The sequence below is a fragment of the Habropoda laboriosa genome, unplaced genomic scaffold (assembly GCF_001263275.1).
Source record: "Habropoda laboriosa isolate 0110345459 unplaced genomic scaffold, ASM126327v1 scaffold57, whole genome shotgun sequence".
In the NCBI taxonomy this organism is placed as follows: Eukaryota; Metazoa; Arthropoda; class Insecta; order Hymenoptera; family Apidae; genus Habropoda; species Habropoda laboriosa.
The window spans coordinates 2,527,391-2,532,745 of NW_017100229.1; positions in this window are offsets into that span (position 1 = coordinate 2,527,391).

Sequence of the window (5,355 nt, forward strand, 5' to 3'; positions counted from 1 at the left end):
TTTTTCTTCTTCTTCTCCTCTTCTCTCTTCGATTCACAACTCGTCGATCCGAAAAATAGTAAAAATATTCGACCCTGTTTCCTTTTTCCTTCGTGCAACCTTCGTTCCACTAACGGATCCTATCATAAAAGATATGTGTCTGGTGACGCGTCTTGTTTCCAGTTTTCTCTCAGAAACGATGATCTTGGACGTTCTTAAAATAGTCGCGGAATTCTCCTGAGCTACTTCCACCTAGAGTCCTCCCGTTGCTGTACCATGTCATAACGGTTGATTCTCGAAAACGTTTGGCACGCGCTGCCATTACCGGCTATCACAAATCTTACGTCGATTCACCACCAACAAGCACGTGCGATTACTCTGTCTTACTTCTTCCGTTCACGTTCATTCATTCCACTTAAATAATCCACCTTTTCATTCTCCACCACGTACCAACACGTCGCGCTGACGAGCCAGCGAAGATTAATCGATTCGTTTCAGAAAAAAGAAAATAAAAGACGACACTCTTCCGTTTCTCAGATGATCTCAACCAAGTTTCTTTGGTTTCATTCAGACACTTTTCTATACACTGTGCGTATATAATATGGGAAAAAGGGTTCTACAAATATAGATTGCGATCTTGGTATAAACGGGTATTACACGTTAAAAATATTGTCCGGCTGTTGGTAGATTTAAGAAAGGTAGAACCTGTTTCCCGGTTTTCTTCGTTTCACGAAGCTCTCTTTTTTCCATCGCGTTCTTTGTCGCTCTTACTTTCTGTGATTTCACTCGCGTCGCATCTCTCTCCGACCTGAATCGCGTTAAACTGCGAACCACAGCCGCCCCAATTTCCTAAATAAAGAGCCATTTAACAGCGATCATTTTTCTCTCTATCGTAGTAGACGTGCTGCGTGCGTTCAACGACTATTTTCGAGTGGTGATTGCGCAATCGTCAATTATGATTAGAAGGAGGGACAATGCACGACTTAAAGACGATTGTTGTACAGGCACAATCGGTTCTTGAAATAGTTCACGCTCCTCCGTTAACCCAGCTAGAATGTTCAAACGAACGGTGTATAAATCTCCAATTGTTTTTCTCTTAATTTCAGCTTTTCCATTGGAAGAGATCAGATTTCCATACAGCGCTTACGACAATGCAAAATACTTTCCGAGGCTTTTGTTCAGCTTGTCTGGGGAATCGTATTTCGCGGGTAGAAGAGCGTAAAGAAACGAGTCCGTCTGTTCCGTTCGAGAGACGGCGATACGGTTTGAAAATCGCGGAATTCTCGTTGGCGAGAGTCGAATCGCGACGAGCAATACGAGAGCGCGCGCGAATTGTCACTGAAAAGCCACGCCACGCGTTCCCATCGGATGCGCTCGAAAGCTCCCGATGGAACGAAACACGGAATTCATCTGGCAATTAAGTCGCTAATTAATTCCAAAGAATAGGGGAGCTTACGTCGAAGCGGTACATGGATTTCCATAATTGCACGAAGCCACCGTCTGTGCACCGAGACCAACCGCAACTTCTAATTAAAAAAGAAAGTGCGGAATAATTCGTTACCTCCCGCGGAACATTCTAAAAGCTAACGTCCACGTTTAACAAACTTTTCAATATCTGCCGGAATACACGCGTCGCGATCTATCCTCGGAATAAGCAAGAAAATTGAAATACACCTCGGTGAACGTTGTCGTTTAATAATTCTCATATAAACCGGCACCTTTACCTCTCTAACCAAACGTTACCATCTCAGCCTTCGATCGTTACCTCTCAATCGATTTCGATAAAAATAAAACTGCTAAAGATACAACCGATAGGAACACTTGGACACTCTCTACATCATAATCGAACACACTTGCAATTCTGTTCGAAAACATTCGTACCAACGTGTCACTTGCGAGTTAACGTGAAAAGGTGAAAGATACGATTAGGAAACGCGCGTAGAATTGTAGGTGAAACGTTGTTGCAGGAGCGTCTCGTCGTTACTAGCGGGGGAATATCGATTCCGCGCGAACCAGCGGTTGGAAAAAGGTGCCGAAGAAGGTTTCCAAGAGTCGGTTTTTCACACTGTTCCAGTCGTATTCACGCGGCTTCGCCGCGGTGCTAACGTCCGCGCTCTTCGGCCCGCGGAGATTCACTGCCGGCTTTGACGTACGCTCGATCGTCGCGCTTTACGCGCGCACACAGAAGCCCCGGCCGGCACACAAAAGGCTGTATTACACATCGGTGGCTTTTTGGAGCGACGAGAAAAAATAAGTAATTAAAGCGCGGATACCTATATACGCGACTGTGTGCCGTCACGGTAGCCTAAACAGCGTTCGATCGTCAATTTCCACCAATTTAAATTCTCCTCTCTCTTTTTCCATTTCGACCGATTATACAGTGATTGTAACGTGAACGGGTGTAATGGGATAGTAGATTAGCGTTTTACGAGGTAAGCGCCTCCCTTTTATTTCATTCTGTGGGAGACTGGAGATATTTGTTGGAGTTTCAGGTGGTTTCGTAGAATTTCTATTATGCTACCTTCGATTAACCATATTCGTCCGTTAAGAATATTAAAAAATGAAAAACTTGAGAAATTTTCATCGATAATTGAAACACCCGCTACGCCTGCGGTTATCAATCAAGCGACATCCACGCCCACCGAATTAAATCGAAGACGGATAATCAGGCGGCTCTATGGAAAGCAGCGTCTGCTCACCAAGGGAACTCCCATCGCGGCGCTCCCCGCGTGTAGCACGTGTCTGGGCCGGAAGCGTCGAGGCGCGCGGTCGCCTCGTGAAAAGTTAATCAATCGGCCAGCCGTCTGTCTGGTTTAGCGTGTGTTCAAGAAAGTTGCGTGTCCGATAGTGTTCGCGCTTTGTACAACTACATCAGCCGCGTCTCTCTACGCGGTGATCGTACACGTTTCTCTACATTTCATTACGGCCAAGCTTGCAAGCTCTACGAAAGCCTGCGAGCAGCAGCGTGGTTATACGTACTACTTGAAAATAGCAACGACACACTTGGCGGTCTGCTGTGCCGACATCGAACGCCGCCAGGTTGCCCGCCTTGCGACGAGCCGAAGGATTGGAGTTCTGCCAGGATTCCCTTGGTGCGTTCTATCGTCGTCAGATACTCTTCGTCGAATCGCTCTCTCGAATTCTCGTCGACTGGGCGTCGTCGGCCCTTCCTCGTGTGTTTACCACAGTGAACCGACGGAATCGGAATACCTTCCAACTATCACTCTAACCCTGTGTGTCGCGACAGCACGTTCAACGCGATCTTCTTCTGCTTCTCGTGGAGATAACGAAAAAAAGAGACAAGTGATACTTCCTTTTCTCTTTTTCGTGTAACAGAGGACGGATCACGAGGAGGGAGAGTGCGAGAGAAAGAGACAGGGGTTCTCTCTCCTTGAACCCTCTGCTCACCAGCTCTCCCGCCCCTGACTGTTCGATCGCGAACACCCGCGGGATGCTGTCGTCTACTGCATCGAGATGCGTCGAGGAAATCCCTATGCTCTCTCTGGATCCCCCTTGGCCTCCCTCGTCTCACCTTGCTCGTGATACCAGCGGACCTGCGCCTTCCGACGCTGCTGCACTCGTCTCGTTTCGGCAATCGCAGTCTAGCCACTTCTGCGGGCTCACTTTTATCGACCGGGTGTGTGATAAAGAAGACTCGTGGGACTGAATTTTGAATGGAAAGTAGAGCGCCGCTTCGTTGCGTTTGTCATATTTTTTCTTTTCTTTTTTCGTTTTCAAGAAATTCCTTTATTCGTCGTCCCTCGATCTTGTATACCGTTCTGTAATCACGTTTACCGTTTGAATGAAAAGGTAGCTTAGGTATTCAGTTTTGCACATTTCTCGTTTCTCTTCTGCTAAATGGAATTGTAAGATTTTCTCCCCGTTTCTTTCTACGGTTTCCTCCGGTGTCTTCAAGTGATTCCGAAGTCTCGTGCTTTGTGGTTTTCCTGAACGTTTGCCGCTTCAAAGTGGAACAGCCTCGATAGTCGGAGAAAGCCGATAACTCGAAGAATAAGTCGCGGTACTGTTGGTTTGCCAATCGCGAGAGGTGTGACTGGGTACACGTGGGTTTTTCACGTGTATTGTTTTGCAATACGTCTCAATTGCACCGTTGCTCACATTAGGTATGCGCATAAATCTTCCGAGAGGGATCCCTTTATTCCTGGCTATTACGTACGGAAGCATCGTAGAGTCTCGTCTCGTTGGACATCTTATTACAATTCGAATTAAAAATAAATCTTTCGTGAAAAGAGAGGAAGCGTCGGTCGTGATTTATTTGATCTTTATTTCGTATTTGTACACGCCCTCAGCATGCCACATACAATCAATATAATACAGTCCAATGCAGCCAAGGTAGAAGTAAAATACAAAAAATATATATATTTATATATTTATATTCTAAATAGCTAAGGGTATAATACAAAGAAGAGTGCTGGTTACAGTAGGACACGTAATTCGGATTTGAACGTGGTGCTGTTTCTTTTCTTTTTTTTTTCTTTCTTTCTATACAGATGGTTCTTCCTTCGAGAGAAACGGCCGCGATCCTTGTTTCTCGTTGTGTGCCACCGTCGTGTTGCAACGGGGAAAAAATGAAACTTGAAAGCACAGCTCTCCTAATTACGATGATCTGTCGATAGATTTTCAGGGCAAAAAAAAAAAAAAAAAATAAAGAGAATGAAGAAGGAGAACGTAAAAGCTCCTTAGAAAACGTTACGTATGGCTATGCAAAGATATTCAAGTAAAAACGTTCCTCGATAATAAACGAGACAATTCGATTCGACGTTTCACGTGGATATCTATTTGTTTTCTTGCTCGCTTTGAGGCATGAGCGTGCACAAATTTAGAGAGACTCTCGATAAACGTTTGATTAGTTTCTTTCTTTCTTTTTTTTTTTTTTTTTTTTTTTTTCATTTTTTTTTTTTTTTTTTTTTTTTTTTTTTTTTTTTTTTTTTTTTTTTTTTTTTTTTTTTTTTTTTTTTTTTTTTTTTTTTTTTTTTTTTTTTTTTTTTTTTTTTTTTTTTTTTTTTCGTACATACTTTTGTCAGTTCTGTTTCGTTAAAAACCACTATTTAATACAACTAGATTTAGCGCTATCTAATTCTTATTGCTGTTCGAATTCCAAGGAAGAAACGAAAGCTTGCTAAATAGAGGGTTAATACTCGCGAAGAATATGAGCATTCACAGTGAACCACCCCTTCGAGAATTTTTCTTTCTTCCTTTTTATTAAAAAAAAAAAAAAAAAGAGCTACACTTTCAGATCCCCCACAAAATTGAAACACACTGCTTACACAGCCATACGTTCTATTAGGACCTTCCAACATGCTTCGGAAGGGTGTTAAAACGACACGTCGAGGAACAGCACTCTGGTGAAACATT